Consider the following 21,703-nt stretch of genomic DNA (forward strand, 5'->3'; position numbering starts at 1 on the left):
TCACCTTTCACCACTTTTAATTGGAAGCTATTGATGCACTTCATTAATGTTTGGGACGTAGCGATATTATCTGTATGCGTAAAAGTCATATAATAAAGATTCAAAAAATGCTCAAAAATATTTTGAAGATTTTAATTCTGCTCGAAGAACATTTTCGTGAATTATTGGCCTAACTGTAATTTTTTTCAGATCAAGTGAAATGATCTAAGCTAAAGTACCACCTCAGATATTTCTCGCAAAACTGATATTCAATAGTAACATTGTATGGGGGCTTAATTAAAATGCAATAATTTTAGTAGCTGTGTGTCCAGTTACGAAGTCTCGTAACCGGTTGGCCCTGACGAGTATTAGTACGCAATCTGACTGTATAATATAACAATGAAGAATGAAAGGAAATTTCCGTTAACACAATTGATTAATTAAGTCCCCTGCAACTATAAGAGCTATTAAACAACAAAGCACAAGTGTAACTGTTCTGTGTGTGGTAGTGTGATTCAACGTACATGTATCTGGCACGGTTCTTCCTCAATACGACAAGATATTTTAAACACCATTTACAATGAACTAATTGAAAAACCAGAAATACTATAATTGCACATAGAAACCAGAATTACTACCCTAATACGTGAACACGAGCCAGATGCTTTGTTGACTGAACCTGTGACCAAGAGCCATTGTCATTAAGGAAATGTGAAATACTTTTTTTTACCTCAATATATATTGACAAAAATACACTGTGATCATTGCAACATCTTCCATCTATACATTACGCCAACCAAACAGCATCTACTGTCTCGCCCAACAGAACAACAACTGCGCACGACATGCTCTCAACTAATACTGCTCTCGACATCCTCTCAACAAGCACTGCTCACGGCAACCTCTGAACTACTACAGCTCCAGTGGAGGCGGCGGAATAATAATCTTTGGCGCAATCTCTGGCGCTGCGTCTCAGTGTAGCCATCTTTCATATGCCCCTCCTCCACGGGCTAGAATTTGATGGTATTCTCGCCAGCATTGGTGGTGAAAATACCACCAAATTCGTCCAAAAAAATACAGACAAAATGAAAGATGATATTAATAAGTAAATACCACATAACTAAATAAATTTTGGCTTTGCACTGACCTTTCAATAACCTAATATATAAAATACAGTAAGAAATACAAATGCTTGCATACATGTGATTTTACATAATAGTTTACACAACTATCATTTGCCACAGTGGTTAAACAATTCAATAAATGGCACCATCAATGACGAATAGGTGCAGGTAAGAGTCTCATAACATTTCATAAACATTAAATACACAAAAAACCAGTTTATACAAATATTCACATAAAATCTTTTCAGTAGTTCAATAAACAAGTAGCACTCCTCAGAGTAGTTGACAGTTCCAACAGTAGCACCCAGCAATGGTCAACAGGTGCAAATAGCAGTCCCATAACATTTCATAAGAAGTATTTAAACAGCTCCAACAGTGGCACCCAGCAATGGCGAGCAGGCGCAGACACCAATAAGTGACATTATCTCAGTAGCAGCAGTTCCATCAGTGGCACCCAGTAATGTTGAACCGGTGCAGACACCAACAAGTGACGTCATTTCAGTAGAAGCAGTTCCAACAGTGGCACCCAGCAATGTTGAACAGGTGCAGACACCAACAAGTGACATCATTTCAGTAGAAGCAGTTCCATCAGTGGTACCCAGTAATGTTGAACAGGTGCAGACAGCAACAAGTGACATTATCTCAGTAGCAGCGGTTCCATCAGTGTCACCCAGCAATGTTGACAGGTGCAGACACCAACAAGTGACTTTATCTCAGTAGAAGCAGTTCCATCGGTGGCACCCAGCAATGTTGAACAGGTGCAGATAACAGTCCATAATACTCACTATCAATAATTAAACAGTTCATCAGAGTTCATCAGCACAAATTAAACATTTCCAAGTGGCACCCATCAATGTTGAACAAGTGGAGGTAACAGTCCATAATATTCACTATAAACAATTAAACAGTTCATCAGAATTCATGAGCGCAAATTAAACATTTCCAAGTGGCACCCATCAATACTGAGCAAGTGCAGGTAACAGTCGATAATATTCACTATCAATAATTAAACAGTTTAACAGAGTTCATCAGCAGAAATTAAACACTTCCAAGTGGCACCCATCAATGATAATAAGTGCAAGCACGAACAACAGTTTGAATGCACACACAATTGCTTTTACAAAATTATTATCAATGCTCTTACACTAAACATACAAATTATAATAAACACACAAATGATATCAGATAATTGTCATATTAACTATTACAAATACACAAATATCAGTAAACCTATAATATTTATGGGTGTCAGTGAAAGCCACAACAAACAAGTAAAATAATATTTAGGAGGTAGGTCGGTACCAATTATTTGGGATTAGGAAAGGAAAACACACAAAACACACTAACTCATCTTTGTAATTGTATAGTGTTAACTGTGTAAATGCAATTCTGTCAAAATCTGATGTTCAACATGTGTATCAAGTAGTAGTGGCAACAGTGTATAACAGTTAATAATAGTTAGTCACCATCATAGTCACCATGTCAAGACCAATGTTTGCCAAGCCAAATCAAAATGTACGGTTGCTGAACAACTGTCAGTGTGCCAAGATATGCAAATACTTCCCCTCTCCAAAAAAGAGTGTATACTGCTTATTGATTTAACAAAGTGCGTGTGTAGACAATCTTCCTTCCACTTGAGTGTTATGGTCTGCCATCTTCATCCTCCTTGTTCCATATAAACCAACAAAGAAATATGCTCCTCACTTACTTTACCTCTTATCCACCAAAACTCCAATAATCATCAGAAGTGTTATGGAAGTATTAAGATTATGTGATGCCAATAATCATCAGCATCACATAATCTTAATACTTCAATAATACCTCTTACGTCAATTCATATAAACCTTATCATCAATATCATTTACCTCACCTCTTGTCCACCAAAACTCCAATAATCATCAACTTCACACAATCTCAATACCTCAATAATACCTCTTCAATACGTCGATACATATAAACCTTATCACCAATATCATTTCACTTCCATAACAACTCTAGTCAGTCTCCTCGAACAAGTACAGATAAAATCCTAGTGCAAACTTCAATTCATCATCCCATACAATCCGAAGACACAATGTCCACACACAACCTCTGTGAAATCCACCTGACCCAAATCTTCTACTCATTCTGAATTATAAAATACATTTTGGTTACCTTGACCACCATTAAATAAAAGAAATGCATACATGACCTCTAACAGCCTTTAGTTTGAATAACTTTCAGTAAGTATGTACGAGTACGGAGTATGAATGATCGCATAAGACTTTGAATGAATAAATCGTAATATATCACAGTATGTACACCACTTCAAGAATCATTGCAAAACAGAAGCATATACGTGGAGTATTTTTCTTTTTGTGTCAAGTGTCACTTGCTATTTCAATTGCTCACGAAGAATGCAGTGTAATAACTGTCAATGGTCTAAACCTAGTGTTGGTATTAAATGTCGTTAGCTTCCTTCCCATTAGCATAAATTTATACAGCTTCCATAAAACCTCCAGCTCATGTGACTTCAATGAAGTTTCTTGTACAAATATCGTTCGTAGAATTATATTAGTTCATTTCCTTATCTTAAAATATAAAGCACTGAGCGTAAGCAAAATATGCAATAGCGAGTGAATATACCAGTAGAGTACAAAATGTCAACAAGTGGATGTACCACAATCCCTACAACGAGGCTCTGCCAAGCGAACAATCTATAATTAATACCATAGTGTGACCTAAACTCCAAGTTCGTACACAGTATATCAGCATTTCTATATACCAAATTAAAGAGTAGTTATGACAACAAAACAGAAATGTGTAAATATGCAATCCATAAGCAAAGCAGCAAGTATATATCTTACATAATAAACAGGTCATTAGCATCATATCAGCATAAGCAAATAAATGTCCATACGTAATCTTAATAAGTAAACATGAAGGCGCAAACAGATAAATCACAAAGTATGACTTACATACATAACCATATCAGCACAACTAATCAGGTGACAATTACAATTTAAATAAATAAGCACAGAAGCCACACAATAAAACAATATGATATCAGCGATAAAGCAGAGCAGCCAAGTGATGCATAATATACATAAGTAACAACCCTGTTCATTAATCAGTCATTGTCAAAATCAGTTAACACAAAGTATGAATCACGTAATCGTGAGCAGCAAATTACATATAAAGTACACACCTAAGTATAAATCTGCTACCAGAAAAATAAACTCAATTAATAATTCCCTTTTTAGTTCATTACTTTCTTCTTCGAAATTACATCCTTCATGAAATTTTCTCGATAGCAAGTCCTCTTAACGTCGGACACACACAGAATTTACCTGAAGTTCTTAAATATTTTATACAACTGTATCCTGAAAAAACTGAACGTTAATAACATAATTTATCAAGCCACTATAGCTTTATACTGAATTTAATCGGAGAAATTAGACTGTGTATTTGTTTACGGCTGTCAGTGCATTCGCACTGAGCGCTCGATCAGCTGTAGGTACGCGTGACGTAGGAAGTAATTGCTTGCGGTCAACGACTGCCTTGTGCGGCGCGCAGACTTGACTGTTGCTATGAGTATGTGCCGCTGCCAGAACACGGCGTGGTATCCTTGTATTCTCTGCGTGTTTACGTGTAACTGTTAATTTCTCAAAAGTATGTCATTCCATAAAAATTTTAACGTCCGATATGTGATGTATTCCCTTAGAGCGCCGTGATTTAAGAGTTTTTACTTCGACAGTGTTATCATGAATAATTTTGCGAACTCTATATGGACCGTTATAAAGCAGAAAAAATTTGCGACACAAGCCTTTTCCTTTGTGAGACAAACGATGAGACTTAATTAACACCTTTTGACCAACTGACAAGGTTTTTAAACGACCAGGACGTTTAGGTGATTCTCTCTTCTAGCAGCCGCAGATGCAATATTTTGTAGAGCCATGTTGACAACTTCAGAATGCCGCAGTTTCCGTGTAGGCGGAAAAGGAAAGATTTCAGAAATGCGATTTGTCGGTGCTTCATTTTTTAATATCAATAGAGGCGGTAAAGAAGTTGAGTCATTAGGGAGTTCATTCAGAATGTTTTGAAAAATACGGAAATACTGATCCCACGTTCTGTGATTCTGATGACAATAAAGACGACACAATTTATTGATTTCCTTCATCCATCTCTCTGAAGCGTTAGATTGAGGGTGAAAAAGTGAAATGAAAATTGGTTTAATCTTACGACGCCGTAGAGTACGGAGCCAAATTTTAGAGAGAAACTGTGATCCATTATCTGATATAACTTTATCAACATGACCCACTTCTTTAAGAAAATGTTTGATGAAAGCATTAGATACTGAACGAGCTGTTGCTTTGCGTAAAGCTGTAAAACACACATATGTTGATGTCAATTCCACTGCTACCAAAATGTACGCAAAACCATTAGTAGAACAAACCACTGGACCGAACAAATCGACTGCAGCCATCTCCTTTAATTTCGCAGGAATGATAGGAAACAAGGCTTAGCCTTTTGACATAATTTGCACTTGGCAAGAACAAATCGAATACGTTTTCCCATATTACTGAAGTAGCAATTTTCTCGTAATTTATGAAAGCATTTTCTGGGACCAAAGTGTGCATAACTGAAATGTGTATACCAAATCAATTTATTAACCCACTCATAAGGAATGCAAGCTAACCAAACAGAGTTGTCAACTGATTTTCGTTTAAAAAGAATATCATTGCGAACTAAGTAATACTGGCTAATCGATACGCTTTCCTTTCTCCTCCACTTCTCCTTAATGTCCTTCCAGATTGGATCCTTGTTTTGCTCCTTAGCGATGTCCTGGAGCGAAGACGAAATAAAATTTTCAAACGCAACACCTTGAATATACATCAAACAATAACTGTTTTCTTTGCAGTCCTCCTCAGCACTTTGTTTCAAACCCATAGGTGCACGTGATAAAGCATCAGCAATAATATTTGAAGAACCCTGTATGTAAACAAGACTAAAATCAAATTCCTGTAGATACAGCGCCCATCGTGACAATCTTCCATGCGTTAATTTTGTTGACATAAGAAATTCCAGAGCTCGATGATCGGTGTAAACCTTAGTATGTCTGCCGTACAAAAATTTGCGAAATTTTGTGAAAGCCCAAACAACAGCCAAGGCTTCAAGTTCCGTAATCGAATAATTCTTTTCTGATTTTGAGAAAACTCGACTTCCAAATGCAATAGTTTTCTGTACAACAACGCCGTTTACTTCTATCTCTTGAAATAAGTGTGCACCTAGGCCTTTGTATGATGAGTCCGTCGCCAAACAAAAATCTTTAGATAAATCCGGATGTGAAAGAAGTGGAGCAGCAACTGAAGCATTACGAAGTTGTTCAAATTCTGATTGAGTTTCCTCATCCCAACACCAATTAAAATTCTTTCCAGAAAGTTCACATAAACGAGGTGTGGCCAAATTGTCCAATCTAACAATGCGTCTAAGAAAATTACAGACACCAAGGAAACTACGAACATCACGTTTTGTGATAGGAACAGCATAATTACGAATAGCGTCTAGTTTCTCTGGATCAGGAAGAATACCTTCTGTAGAAATAATATGACCAAGAAATTTCACCTGAGAACGACCAAATTCAGGTTTTTCCAAGTTCACTGTAATGCCAACTCTTGCAAAAATACGTAATAATGAATCCAAAATTTTGTTATGCTCACTCCAAGAACGTTTAGCAATAAGAATATTGTCAACATATGAAGTAATATTGTTACGAATATAGACAGGTAAAATTTCGTTTAAACTACGAATGAATGCTGCTGAAGATACAGTAAGTCCAAACGGTAATTTCTGAAATCACTTTTGGGTAAAATAGTCATATCCGGTTATTCTTTACTGACTCCTTTTCTAGATAGACTGATAGCTGAAGAGTTGTTTTGATAGATACAAACAATAGTAAAAGAGTAGGCAGCAGTGCAGAAAACTAAAAGGGAAATAGCACTACCACAGCTCGGGGCCCTGTGCACGCTACGGCACATATTCACTTAGTGTAGTGAATCCCCTGAGGACATCAGTGTACTTAAATTGATCTAACCATGAACATGGATGTATGTCATTATTAAAATTGCGAAAGATCTTAAATTTCCGAACAGTTAAAAAGTGTTTATAGTCAATGTTTTCGCCTCATGGCGACAAAGACCTACCGCATCTGTCCCAGTCCGAATGTCGATTATTGTCAAGTTCGCGCGCCTGGCGCTCTCTTGTTGCATCTCGTAAATGATATAAATTATTTCCTTCAAAACCCGCTGCGATCGGTGATTCTAAATTTCTTCTACTGTCTTTTCCTGCGATTTCGCTTTCAATTTGTTTAACTTGCTTTCGTAACGCCTCATATTCCCTTTTAACGTATTCATTAAATTTTCCCTGATTTTCAACATGTTTATTTATATTCTGGTACTCTTCTGTTTCTGCAAATGGCAATGGAGCTGTATCATCTGAATCTCTGTCCCCATTTAAACTAAGATTTGTCAATTTATCTGAAATCTCCTCAACTCTTTCCGATAAGTCACCCATTTGTTCTTTCTGTTTATTTACGTCTTCCGTAAGTGTCGCAACTCGGGTTTCAGTATTGACACATTTAGTAGTTAACTATTCATATTGTTGTGTTAGGTTATTTATTCTGTCATTTGGTACGGATGGCTCCATTCTTTCAAATATTTCTTCCTTATCGTCGGCACGTTGTAAATTTAAATTTGAAAATTTTTGTACTATCACGCGATCTCTTTCTTCCTGTTCTCTAACCTGTTCCTTTTGTCTAATTTCTATTGAAATTACTCTATTATTGTGAGCATTCAAAATCGGTTGTACTTCTTCTCTAATTCCTTTCTTTAATTCATCTTTCATGTTTTTAAAACATGTCCCTATTCGTGAGTCTAACCGTGTTTCCACTGTTCCCATATCAGTTTTAATTGTTCCTATTTGTAAGTCTAACCATGTTGCCAATGTTCCCATCTGTGATCCCAAATTTAACATAGCACCCATCAACTGCTCCATATTAACTGGTTCAAAATTCTTTTCGCCCTAAAATTTCCCGTAAAACTAACTTCCTTCGTCATAGCTGTAAAGCTATCTGTATCCGATACTATTCCAGAATCTTCTGTCGTTAATCTCGTATTCTGTGAATTTTATGACAGTGAAAAATCTTGAACTGGTTCCGGACTATTTTCCCGGCTTATTAAATTGTTTTCCACTTCATTATTCATCATACTGTTCTCCTGTGTTGGCGAGTTAGCCATGTTAACAATTTCGTCATTTTGACTATCCATCATTTTTGCCTTTTTCATCGATCGCGTAATCATTTACAAAACATACAAAACTCGTTACTATACGAAAATTACACACAATATAACACTTTATCACCAAGAATACCATTCACACGAAATGCTTACCGACAAACACGATTAACGAACAATTAAAACCTTCATAACTGCACAAAATTGTCAAACCCGTATACGAGACATCAAAAATTAAATTCTGCAAAAATACCATTAGAAGAATGACAAGACAACTACAAATGTTCAATTACCAAATCTACACATGCAATATAGACTACAATTACTAAACTACAAATTACTACAACAATACTACTGTCTGCTATTTTTACTGTAGAAAGAATTTCAAGGGACGATCCGAAGCAGCGGTCGCCACGTTCATGGGGGCTTAATTATTATGCAATAATTTTAGTAGCTGTGTGTCCGGTTACGAAGTCTCATAACCGTTTGGCCCTGACTAGTATTAGTACGCGATCTGACTGCATAATATAACAATAAAGAATGAAAGGAAATTTCCGTTAACACAATTGATTAATTAATTCCCCTGCAACTATAAGAGCTACGAAACAACAAAGCACAAGTGTAACTGTTCTGTGTGTGGTAGTGTGATTCAACGTACATGTATCTGGCACGGTTCTTCCTCAATACGACAAGATATTTTAAACACCATTTACAATGAACTAATTGAAAAACCAGAAATACTATAATTGCACATAGAAACCAGAATTACAACTCCAATACATGAACACGAGCCAGATTCTTTGTTGACTGAACCTGTGACCAAGAGGCATTGTCATTAAGAAAATGTGAAATAAAGTTTTTTTACCTCCATATATATTGACAAAAAATACACTGTGATCATTGCAACATCTTCCATCTATACATTACAACAACCAAACAACATCTACTGTCTCGCCCAACAGAACAACAACTGCACAAGACATGCTCTCAACTAATACTGCTCTCGACATCCTCTCAACAAGCACTGCTCACGGCAACCTCTGAACTACTACAGCTCCAGTGGCGGCGGCGGAATAATAATCTTTGGCGCAATCTCAGGCGCTGTGACTCAGTGTAGCCACCTTTCAACATCTTTGAATTATTGAAATTACGCTGCTGAGTTTGAGGTGGTTCTATTTCACGACATTTGAGTGAAAGTGTTAGGAAGTATACTTTTCCAAGAGTAGACTGACTTTATTTCGCTACTGACCTGAGGAAATGTAAATTTAACCGTAAATAATCATTCAAATGACAGTTTCGAATTAACAAATCCGAGATTATTTTTTCGAGCAAAGTGAAAATTAAACAAACAACAATACTAACATCATTGGACGCTATAGATTACTACATATGTGACATTACTGCTAAGTAACGTCCTCCATAGGAAATAACCGTGATAAAATAATATATTCCCGCTAAAATTATTTTGTATGGTTGATTGCACAGTTTTTATTGAGTGTAAATGTCTTGAGTTGGTTGAAGACAATTTCAAAACTGAATATAGACAGACCTGTGATAGTAAGCTGCGTCCAGCTCGCATGAAGTGAATGTCTCTGAGTTCCTATAACAACGAATAATCAAGTGGTTAGCCAATACAGCTCTTGAACATCGCAACTACTATTAATGACAAAAAGTTTAAGCCCCCAACGATCGGCCACCAAAGTAGAATCTGTGACTTAATTTTATCTTCGGAGCTGTACAGTGGTGTGAGCCTGTTGTTAGAGCTAAACATTACAAAAGTAACAGCTCGTTAGCGCTGGGTAGCACATCTCGTTACGGTGTATGAAGGCCTAGGGTCATGTCAACCAGCAGACTCAGACGATATGCCACGTGCCTTTTAGAAAAAAAGGCATGGGTTAAGCTATGTTATTGCGATGAAAAATGTATAGCCTACATCAGCTTTATGATTTCCATTAGGCACCAAAGCATCAGAAAATTCAGAATTGAAACAACAGTCAGACAAGTAAAGTCTGTGTCATTAGAATCATTATCAGCTCCCTTGAGGAAATATTCAGACCCCTCAACTGAGTGACGGGAGACACGTGAACCACTTTGGTTTTGCTCATGACATCGTACTATTTGCCTCCAGTGCAGTTAAACTTCAATGACGTATGGAACAGTTTAATACAGTAAGATTCATATTAGCCCTGAAATTCAGTTATAGTAAGCCTAAAACTGTGTATAATAAATACGAGATGTGCCAATAAAGAAACTGGACTGGTTTTTGTGCGAATTTCCGGCTAAGTCGATGACAAAGAGAAGTGTGGGGGAATAGCCTTGGGACTCTCCCTGACACGCGTACAACATTTCAAGCCGCTGTGGTGGTTAGTCTGGCTGTGAACCATCCTAGAAACGGGTCGCTTGTCTGAGCTCCGTAGGAATTAACTGCGGTCTTAAGTGAAACAACGTGTTAACTACAAATTCCTCACAAAATTTGGAAAATTCGACACAGAAGCTTACGATTTGTTGAAACAAGTTTATGGTGATCAGTGTCTATCTCGTACGCAAGTTTTCGTGTGGGTGAAGAAGACGGTAGGGAAGACGTCGAAGACGATCCGAAATTTGGCCGTCCTTCCACTTCAAAAATTGAAGATAATGTGGAGAAGGTCAGTAGAATTGTTCGAAAAGGCCGCAACATGAGCATTCGAGCATTTTCAGAACTTGCCTTTATCAATAAGGAAACCGTTAGACAGATTCTGCACGATAACCTTGGCATGACAAAGATTTGTGCTGAAGTAGCGCCAAGAATCTTCACAAACGAGCAAAAGCAACATCGCGTAGACTGCTGCGCTGACACTCTTGAAAACATTGGAAATGACCCCTATTACCTCAGCAAAGTAACCACGTGTGATGAAACATAGATATTCCAACACGATTAAGACACCAAGTGACAATCACTATATTCGAAGAGCCCTCTATCTCCTGGGAAGAAGAACGCGCGTATGAGTAGATATATATTCAAAGCACGGATGCTTGTTTTCGTCGATATCCGAATGGGTTATGTACATTGATCGGATGCCTGGAAGTCACACTCTCAATCAAGCTCATTATGCAACTGTTCTGAACACCCTTCGTGAACGTGTGCGACGAAGGAGATCAGATCTGTGGAAGAATCGCTCATGGATTCTTCGTCAAGACAACGCGCCGGCCATAACGCGATGCATGTGATAAGGTTTTTAGCGAAAACAACATTTCAGTGATAGAACATCCACCGTATTCGCCTGTCCTAGCACAATGCTGCACCTGCGCTCAAAGGAACGAGGTTCGAGTACGTGCATGCAGTGACGGAAAAAGCGACGAGCATCCTCAACAGCACGTCAGAAAAAGACTTGCACCACTCTATCCAATAGTGGAAAATGCAGGATCGGGGAGGGGACACATTTCGGTTGTGTAAGTTTTTTCAGTAAGGAGTTACGGCATGAGTCCGGTTTATTTACTGCCGCACCACGTGCAGACTAAGAGTACGGTAAAAGTATAACATACGTAAATAATAAGAATAGAAATAAAATATTACTGAAATTTCACGCCACACTTTTGCACTTTAATGCTATTGTTTCTGCCAAACTTCACTCCAAAGCTCTAAAGTGGACAAAACTGATGCTGACACAGTTAGTCACGCAAGTATAAGAGGCACTCAAATAAAAATGAGGTAGATGGGAAAAAAGTAAGTAAACTGTTTATTACTTCAGAAGTAATCGCCGTATTTGTCAGTACCTTCAACATACTGCGAGACAGGACGGTGAAGGCCTTCATGGAAAAACGTTTGCCGTTGCCTGCGGAACCGTGATTGTACCCAATAGTGCACTTCATCGTCCGATCCGAAGCAAATCGACAGCTACGAATATCTTCTTCAGGTCTCCAAAAACGTGGAAATCACTTGGGGGAAAATCGGGAGTGTGTGGAGGGTATCCCAGTGTAAACGAAACAACGTACACTGCAGCCCGGGAAAGTCACGATGGCCTTTTTCTTTGACTTTCTGGAACACGGAGTTACAATTAACGCAAAGCGGTACGTGAACACTTCGCAAAAATTGAAACGCGCCACTATATCTCAACGCCGAGGAATGTCGACGGATGACATCATTCTCTTACAGGAAAATTCCCAGTCGCATGTTGCCAATGTTGTTCGGACTACACTACAGAAGCGTCAATGCGACGTACTTACACATTCTCCATACAGTCCCGATCTGTCCCATTGGAATTTCGATATTTTTGGAGACCCGAAGAAAGACTTTCGTGACGGTCAGTTTGCTTCGGATGACAAGGTACACGCCTATATACAAATATGTTTCAATATGGAACCGCAAACATTTTTCCAAATAGGTACTGACCGTCTTGTCTCACGGTAAGTGTATTAACAGTTATGGCGATACTTTAGAAACAATAAACAGTTTACCTGTTTTCATCTATCTCGTTTTCATTTGAATACTCTTCATAAATGGACCGTTAAGTTACACAAAACATAATCCGAACGTCGTCGCCGTAGTCCTGACGTCAGCTGATAGTGTATACAGAGTTATATCGTGTGGCAATGAGTGTATACCGTGTGCTGCATGTGCTCCGTGTGCTCCATGCCGCCGTTGGATAAGCAGCTGCAGCAGCAAGTCGTATACTCCTAGCTCACTCATTTGTTACATAGTTTAATTCTTAATTTCTTTGCGCGTTTTTGCTACTTGCATTGTTTAATTCATAAATTTCGGGCATATTATAGTATTTGAGAGTTGTAGCATCGCGTTTTAGTACCCGAATAGTGTAAATTCGCGTAGTCTCCTTCCACCGCCGAGCAGTGTCAGCAGTGCGCAAGTAGCAGCATTACTGCATTTACTAGGCAATCTTGTATTTTAATAACCGTTTAAATTTTGTCGATTTGTTTGCGCTCTCTGTAGATTAGTTCAGACGTTCTTTGCAAAACAGTTTTTAGCATGGATAGGGACTGCAACTGCTGTGTTCGGATGCAGGCTGAGTTGGCATCCCTTCGCTCCCAGCTTCAGGCAGTGTTGGCTTCGGTCACACAGCTTGAGGCTGTTGCCAGTGGGCATCACTGTGGGGGTCCGGATGGGGGTTTGTCGGGGACGGCCAGCTCGTCCCACGTATCCCCCGATCGGACTACGACTGTGGTTGCCCGGGATACTGCCCGCATTGAGGCTGATCCCTCACCTGTGGTAGAGTGGGAGGTCGTCTCAAGGTGTGGCAGGGGGCGAAAGACATTCCGGAGGGCTGAACGAAAGGCCTCTCCAGTTTGTCTGACGAACCGGTTTCAGGCTCTGTCTCAGTCTGATACTGATCTTCAGCCTGACATGGCTGCTTGTCCTGTTCCAGAGGTTGCCCCTCAGTCTGCAAGATCCGGGCGGTCGCAGAGGGTGGGCTTACTGGTAGTTGGGAGCTCCAATGTCAGGCGCGTAATGGGGCCCCTTAGGGAAATGGCAGCAAGAGAGGGGAAGAAAACCAATGTGCACTCCGTGTGCATACCGGGGGAGTCATTCCAGATGTGGAAAGGGTCCTTCCGGATGCCATGAAGGGTGCAGGGTGCACCCATCTTCAGGTGGTCGCTCATGTTGGCACCAATGATGTGTGTCGCCATGGATTGGAGGAAATCCTCTCTGGCTTCCGGCGGCTATCTGATTTGGTGGAGACTGCCAGTCTCGCTAGTGGGATGAAAGCAGAGCTCACCATCTGCAGCATCATCGACAGGACTGACTGCGGACCTTTGGTACAGAGCCGAGTGGGGGGTCTGAATCAGAGGCTGAGACGGTTCTGCGACCGTGTGGGCTGCAGATTCCTCGACTTGCGCCATAGGGTGGTGGGGTTTCGGGTTCCGCTGGATAGGTCAGGAGTCCACTACACGCAACAAGCGGCTACACGGGTAGCAGGGGTTGTGTGGCGTGGACTGGGCGGTTTTTTAGGTTAGATGGCCTTGGGCAAGTACAGAAAGGGCAACAGCCTCAACGGGTGCGGGGCAAAGTCAGGACATGCGGGGACCAAGCAGCAATCGGTATTGTAATTGTCAACTGTCGAAGCTGCGTTGGTAAAGTACCAGAACTTCAAGCGCTGATAGAAAGCACCGAAGCTGAAATCGTTATAGGTACAGAAAGCTGGCTTAAGCCAGAGATAAATTCTGCCGAAATTTTTACAAAGGTACAGACGGTGTTTAGAAAGGATAGATTGCATGCAACCGGTGGTGGAGTGTTCGTCGCTGTTAGTAGTAGATTATCCTGTAGTGAAGTAGAAGTGGATAGCTCCTGTGAATTATTATGGGTGGAGGTTACACTCAACAACCGAGCTAGGTTAATAATTGGGACCTTTTACCGACCTCCCGACTCAGCAGCATTAGTGGCAGAACAACTGAGAGAATATTTGGAATACATTTCACATAAATTTTCTCAGCATGTTATAGTCTTAGGTGGAGATTTCAATTTACCAGATATAGACTGGGACACTCAGATGTTTAGGACGGGTGGTAGGGACAGAGCATCGAGTGACATTATACTGAGTGCACTACCCGAAAATTACCTCGAGCAATTAAACAGAGAACCGAATCATGGAGATAACATCTTGGACCTACTGATAACAAACAGATCCGAACTTTTCGACTCTTTAAGTGCAGAACAGGGAATCAGTGATCATAAGGCCGTTGCAGCATCCCTGAATATGGAAGTTAATAGAAATATAAAAAAAGGGAGGAAGGTTTATCTGTTTAGCAAGAGTAATAGAAGGCAGATTTCAGACTACCTAACAGATCAAAACTAAAATTTCTGTTCCGACACTGACAATGTTGAGTGTTTATGGAAAAAGTTTAAGGCAATCGTAAAATGCGTTTTAGACAGGTACGTGCCGAGTAAAACTGTGAGGGACGGGAAAAACCCACCGTGGTACAACAACAAAGTTAGGAAACTACTGCGAAAGCAAAGAGAGTTTCACTCCAAGTTTAAACGCAGCCAAAACCTCTCAGTCAAACAGAAGCTAAACGATGTCAAAGTTAGCTTAAGGAGGGCTATGCGTGAAGCGTTCAGTGAATTCGAAAGTAAAATTCTATGTACCGACTTGACAGAAAATCCTAGGAAGTTCTGGTCTTACGTTAAATCATTAAGTGGCTCGAAACAGCATATCCAGACACTCCGGGATGATGATGGCATTGAAACAGAGGATGACGCGCGTAAAGCTGAAATACTAAACACCTTTTTCCAAAGCTGTTTCACAGAGGAAGACCGCACTGCAGTTCCTTCTCTAAATCCTCGCACAAACGAAAAAATGGCTGACATCGAAATAAGTGTCCAAGGAATAGAAAAGCAACTGGAATCACTCAATAGAGGAAAGTCCACTGGACCTGACGGGATACCAATTCGATTCTACACAGAGTACGCGAAAGAACTTGCCCCCCTTCTAACAGCCGTGTACCGCAAGTCTCTAGAGGAACGGAGGGTTCCAAATGATTGGAAAAGAGCGCAGGTAGTCCCAGTCTTCAAGAAGGGTCATCGAGCAGATGCGCAAAACTATAGACCTATATCTCTGACGTCGATCTGTTGTAGAATTTTAGAACATGTTTTTTGCTCGAGTATCATGTCGTTTTTGGAAACCCAGAACCTACTATGTAGGAATCAACATGGATTCCGGAAACAGCGATCGTGTGAGACCCAACTCGCTTTATTTGTTCATGAGACCCAGAAAATATTAGATACAGGCTCCCAGGTAGATGCTATTTTTCTTGACTTCCGGAAGGCGTTCGATACAGTTCCGCACTGTCGCCTGATAAACAAAGTAAGAGCCTACGGAATATCAGACCAGCTGTGTGGCTGGATTGAAGAGTTTTTAGCAAACAGAACACAGCATGTTGTTATCAATGGAGAGACGTCTACAGACGTTAAAGTAACCTCTGGCGTGCCACAGGGGAGTGTTACAATATATATAAATGACCTAGTAGATAGTGTCGGAAGTTCCATGCGGCTTTTCGCGGATGATGCTGTAGTATACAGAGAAGTTGCAGCATTAGAAAATTGTAGCGTAATGCAGGAAGATCTGCAGCGGATAGGCACTTGGTGCAGGGAGTGGCAACTGTCCCTTAACATAGACAAATGTAATGTATTGCGAATACATAGAAAGAAGGATCCTTTATTGTATGATTATATGATAGCGGAACAAACACTGGTAGCAGTTACTTCTGTAAAATATCTGGGAGTATGCGTGCGGAACGATTTGAAGTGGAATGATCATATAAAATTAATTGTTGGTAAGGCGGGTACCAGGTTGAGATTCATTGGGAGAGTGCATAGAAAATGTAGTCCATCAACAAAGGAGGTGGCTTACAAAACACTCGTTCGACCTATGCTTGAGTATTGCTCATCAGTGTGGGATCCGTACCAGATCGGGTTGACGGAGGAGATAGAGAAGATCCAAAGAAGAGCGGCGCGTTTCATCACAGGGTTATTTGGTAACCGTGATAGCGTTACGGAGATGTTTAATAAAGTCAAGTGGCAGACTCTGCAAGAGAGGCGCTCTGCATCGCGATGTAGCTTGCTCGCCAGGTTTCGAGAGGGTGCGTTTCTGGATGAGGTATCAAATATTGCTTCCCCCTACTTATACCTCCCGAGGAGATCACGAATGTAAAATTAGAGAGATTAGAGCGCGCACGGAGGCTTTCAGACAGTCGTTCTTCCCGCGAACCATACGCGACTGGAACAGGAAAGGGAGGTAATGACAGTGGCACGTAAAGTGCCCTCCGTCACACACCGTTGGGTGGCTTGCGGAGTATAAATGTAGATATAGATGTATTATATGCAGTGATCGGTACTGCGAAATGTATTAGCAGCGTAGCACTATCTTTTTATATCATTAAATAACTACACTGCATGACAGTGTATACACTGGTAGTAGACCGAGTAATATTGCGTTGCTCAAAAGGTTCAAATGGCTCTGAGCACTATGGGACTCAACATCTGAGGTCATCAGTCCCATATAACTTAGAACCACTTAAACCTAACTAACCTAAGGACATCACACACATCCACGCCCGAGGTAGGATTCCAACCTGCGACCGTAGCAGTCATGCGGTTCCGGACTGAAGCGCCTAGAACCGCTCGGCCACCACGGCCGGCGATGGCGTTGCCTTAAACAGACAGGACTCACATTAGAGACTGCAATTTTTGTTCTCATGCACAGGCTGGGACCTCTAGGGGTCGTTCAAAAACCTTCGACGAAATATGAACGTGGTCCGAAACAGAAAATGATGCTTGTGCATTTTCGGCCCTCTTGTTGCGCGTCCTTGTGTTTCCTGTGGCGTGAACATGGCGAGGAGGTGGGGGCAGTGGGGGGAGTGGCGGAAGCGGTAACATTGAAAAATGGGTGAATAAAACGGCACCATCTGAATTAAGGATTTTAAAAAAAGGGCAACTTGCGAAGTAGTCATAGTCGCCTGCAGGCGGAGGGGTGTCAAGGGGTTGCCTGCCACCAGATGTCTAGGACTGCATCACAGGTTTTCTCTGTACAGATACAGAGAAACGTGAGTGGTTGCCAGTGAGGATATTGCCAACGTGGAGGAGGGGGACCCCAAAGGGAGCCTTTGGAGTTTATTCAATCATGTGTCAAACTCACCGCCCTCCAATGATCACCCCATAGGAGGTTGCGAAAGAGGAGGGCTGGAAATGCACAACCACCCTTTGCTGCTTCGGATCACGTTCAAATTTCATGAAATGGTTTTGAACGGTCCCTAGTGGTCCCAACTAATACCCGAGAGAAAACATTGCGGTCGCGCTGCACTCCGAAGCGTGCGATCACGTACGGTGCGGATGTAGTCCCACAGTGTCAATAGAAACGGCTTGAAACGTCTCGGGGTGTCAACAGTGTCAAAGGATGTAAACAACGTCGACCTATGGCTCATCTCGCTGTGAACTATTGTTCTGGACTGCGAAATGTTATAATCGACGACCCAAGGAAAGGTATGGTTTCATTGACGCCCTTTTATGCCACCTGTCGAGGTTTCTTCGTGTCGATTCTGAACGGCGGTGTGTGAAAAGTTTTCGTCGGCAACCCATAAGAAAATCGCGTGACTTAAACGCCTGGCGTCCCGGTTCTGACTTTCTTCACAGAGGCGTCAACAGATGAGGTGAAATGTGGTTAAGAGGGGCATGTGATGCCCTTTCCATCCTGGCTCTGGGTAGAATTTACACCTCACGTGAACTTCGGAGTTGTGTCCTTTTTTTCGAGTGTGTCGACACATTGCAGTTTTAATCGTCACCGAGCCCGAGGGGGACGTCGCTGACGGCCATACTTTTGCACAATTACAGAGGAAGATCATGAGAACCTCGAAGCCAAAATTCAGACTCACGCATAGTTTTGGGAGACAATTTCGACGTTTTCGAAAAAGTTATCCTTTAATAGTGTTGTGCAGTGAACTAATTATTTCTTTTTATTCTTAATCTATAATACTATGAGATGTACAATAACCTTGTCAAAATGGTCCACGAATGAATGAAACTGCTATTGCTACTACATGTAAAAAATGTTCAAATTTGGAATGGATATGTACAACCAGTGATTGTGTATTTGTATTTGGTATAGTTGGGGACAATCAATGGATTATGTTAAAAGAAATAAAGAAGAATACTAAAATGAAACTGTGTGAATTTGGTAAATTAAATAGTTTTCAAAACTAAGATTTCCGTATGTCTGAAACAGAAAATAATGGATGTTTAATATAAAATTTTTATTTACAGTACTGTGAGTATTGGCCAGCAACAATAAAGAGAAATTAACAGAGACAGGAAACAAATAATAGACCATATAACAAACTCTAATGAAAAACGTAATTATGACCGCAATGAAAATGAAATGGAAACGGACGAGTCTGTTAGTCAGGTATGATTGATGGACTACGAGAACACATCATAATACCTTTAGTGGAGTACAGTTGTCGATTTAGATTTATTCTCAGTCCTTATCCGTTGACCTTGTGCTTGATCATCTACATCACTAATCAGTTTACAGCAATACAAACTTGCACCAAAAGTAAACGAAATATTTCAACCTGACATATACCTAGAGATAGGTAAGCTTGTGGGTCGAGTCATGACAGTGATCTCGGAAAAATTATATTTGTGTCAGTCACAGAGTGAACCAAATAGTTGTTCGATCATCAGTAACAAAGGAAAGTCCCACAAATAAAAGCTGGCCGGTGTGGCCGTGCGGTTCTAGGCGCTTCAGTCTGGAACCGCGTGATCGCTACGGTCGCAGGTTCGAATCCTGCCTCGGGCATGGATGTGTGTGATGTCCTTAGGTTAGTTAGGTTTAATTAGTTCTAAGTTCTAGGCGACTGATCACCTCGGAAGTTAAGTCGCATAGTGCTCAGAGCCATTTTGGACCACAAATAAAAACAGAATTAAGATGCCAGAGGGAAACATCTCAAATTCCCATGTACATGTCAAAAGAGGAAACAAACATTGGTTGATTGTGCTAAGATTCATTTTCAAACATATCATGTGTAATCCCTAAACACATCATTGATCAATGTTTTACATTGTAATGGAACGGAGCAAATAAATAAGTAGAGAAGCAATTTAATGCCACTAGAAACCGGCATGCAGGTGAAGACCGGGAGCAAGTGATTTGCCAGGCATGGCGAGGGAGATGAACAATCATAATAGCCTTTTGCAAAATGGTAGAGGGATGCGCAGTGGTGAACTCCCTCTGACGAGCTGGCGCTCAGACCCAAATGGTGCCGTGGACAATGGTTCAGGCTGCCTTGCCACCTGAAAAGCTGTTATCCTTCTGAAACAGAAATCAACGAAACATGGTCCCGCATTTGACTAGTGTGTGTGTCCTAGTTACTACAAATAACAAAATAGTCAAGACATGTAGGCAAATAACATTTGTCTCCCATCAGGCCAACTGAGTAGATTAATTACTTTTCAAAGCTGAAAATGCTACAAAATTACATTTTAAGGCTGAAGTGGAGCGGAAGCAGGTACCAGATCCCGACAGGCGGATATAAACAATCGCTCAACGAGCCACTACTCTGGACGCGAAACTTCTAAAAAGCGACTCATGTCCTAGGCCCCTGTCAGCGGTAGATGCGATGGATGTCCTCGATATGTTTGAGTAGTGATGCACAACATTGGAGACATGCTATGTAGTAGTTACCTTGCTCAATCTGCGTTGGAGCTTCCTCTCCAGAATCAGTTCGTAACATAATCGTTTTATCGTAATTAATTAGCGTAGTATTTAACTTGTGGAAACTGAAAGCAAATCAGTTCAGTGTACGGTGATATAGGGGGCATGATTATCGTAATAAAATCCAGTCTGTCTTGACTTAGGTTTGTTTCTCCGGGCTGGGACCTTGTAGCGCCCTTGGTATTTTATTAATTCGTACTAACATTGCTGCGGCTGCTATGTACGGAATTTTCGATGTAACTACTGAGCAACAGAACTCGAGGGTTAAGTATATGATGAAAACAGTTATACTGGAGCACTACAAAGCAAATCTGATTAGCAAATCAGAACGCATTAGCACATTTGGTAGCAACTTTTCACTCCTCACAACGCTACTCACAAAATTACCATCGCGGCATATACTACTAAAATTCTATCGACTAGCAACTGTAACAAAAAGACCAGATGAAATAGGTAATTGGGCAGAACACATAGGTATTCCATCCGATATTTGACGTTATGGACCTTCCACCCGGACACAGAAAACATTCCCCGAGTTTGCGTGTGTCCCACTTCCTTGTGCAGAAGCTGAAAGACCTTGTCACAGAGTAGCTTCTACATCTATACATCTACATCTATACTCCGCGAGCCACCTTACGGTGTGTGGCGGAGGGTCGGACAAAGATTTTGGGCGCGATCACAGTCGATGGTGACGATACTAGCGCAATACACGGCCATCTGGTTATTTGTTTTATTTATTTATTTATTTATTGTTCAGATAATTCAATCTATACAAGATGTAGCCCCTTTAAGCTATTAAATACATTTTAAGAGGTGTTTCCACGCATCTCTGCCCGCTGCTGTCTTCTGCCAGTTGAAGACCGCAACTTTCCTGAGTTCCTTATCCCAGCGACCAGGTGGTCTCCCTGGTGGCCTTCGTTTTTCTCTGGGACTCCATTATAGAACTGATTTTGTCCATCTTTCATCCTTCTTTCGTGCAATATGTGCAGCCCACTGCCATTTTCGAGTCTTAACCCGTTCTATAATGTCTTTTACTCCTGTCATTGCTCGTATGTCTTCACTTTTCTGTCGATCTTTCTTAGTGAGACCTAACATTGACCTTTCTATAGCTCTCTGAGCAGTTCTAAGTTTC

Source organism: Schistocerca americana, chromosome 7 (genome assembly GCF_021461395.2).
Source record: "Schistocerca americana isolate TAMUIC-IGC-003095 chromosome 7, iqSchAmer2.1, whole genome shotgun sequence".
Taxonomy (NCBI): Eukaryota; Metazoa; Arthropoda; class Insecta; order Orthoptera; family Acrididae; genus Schistocerca; species Schistocerca americana.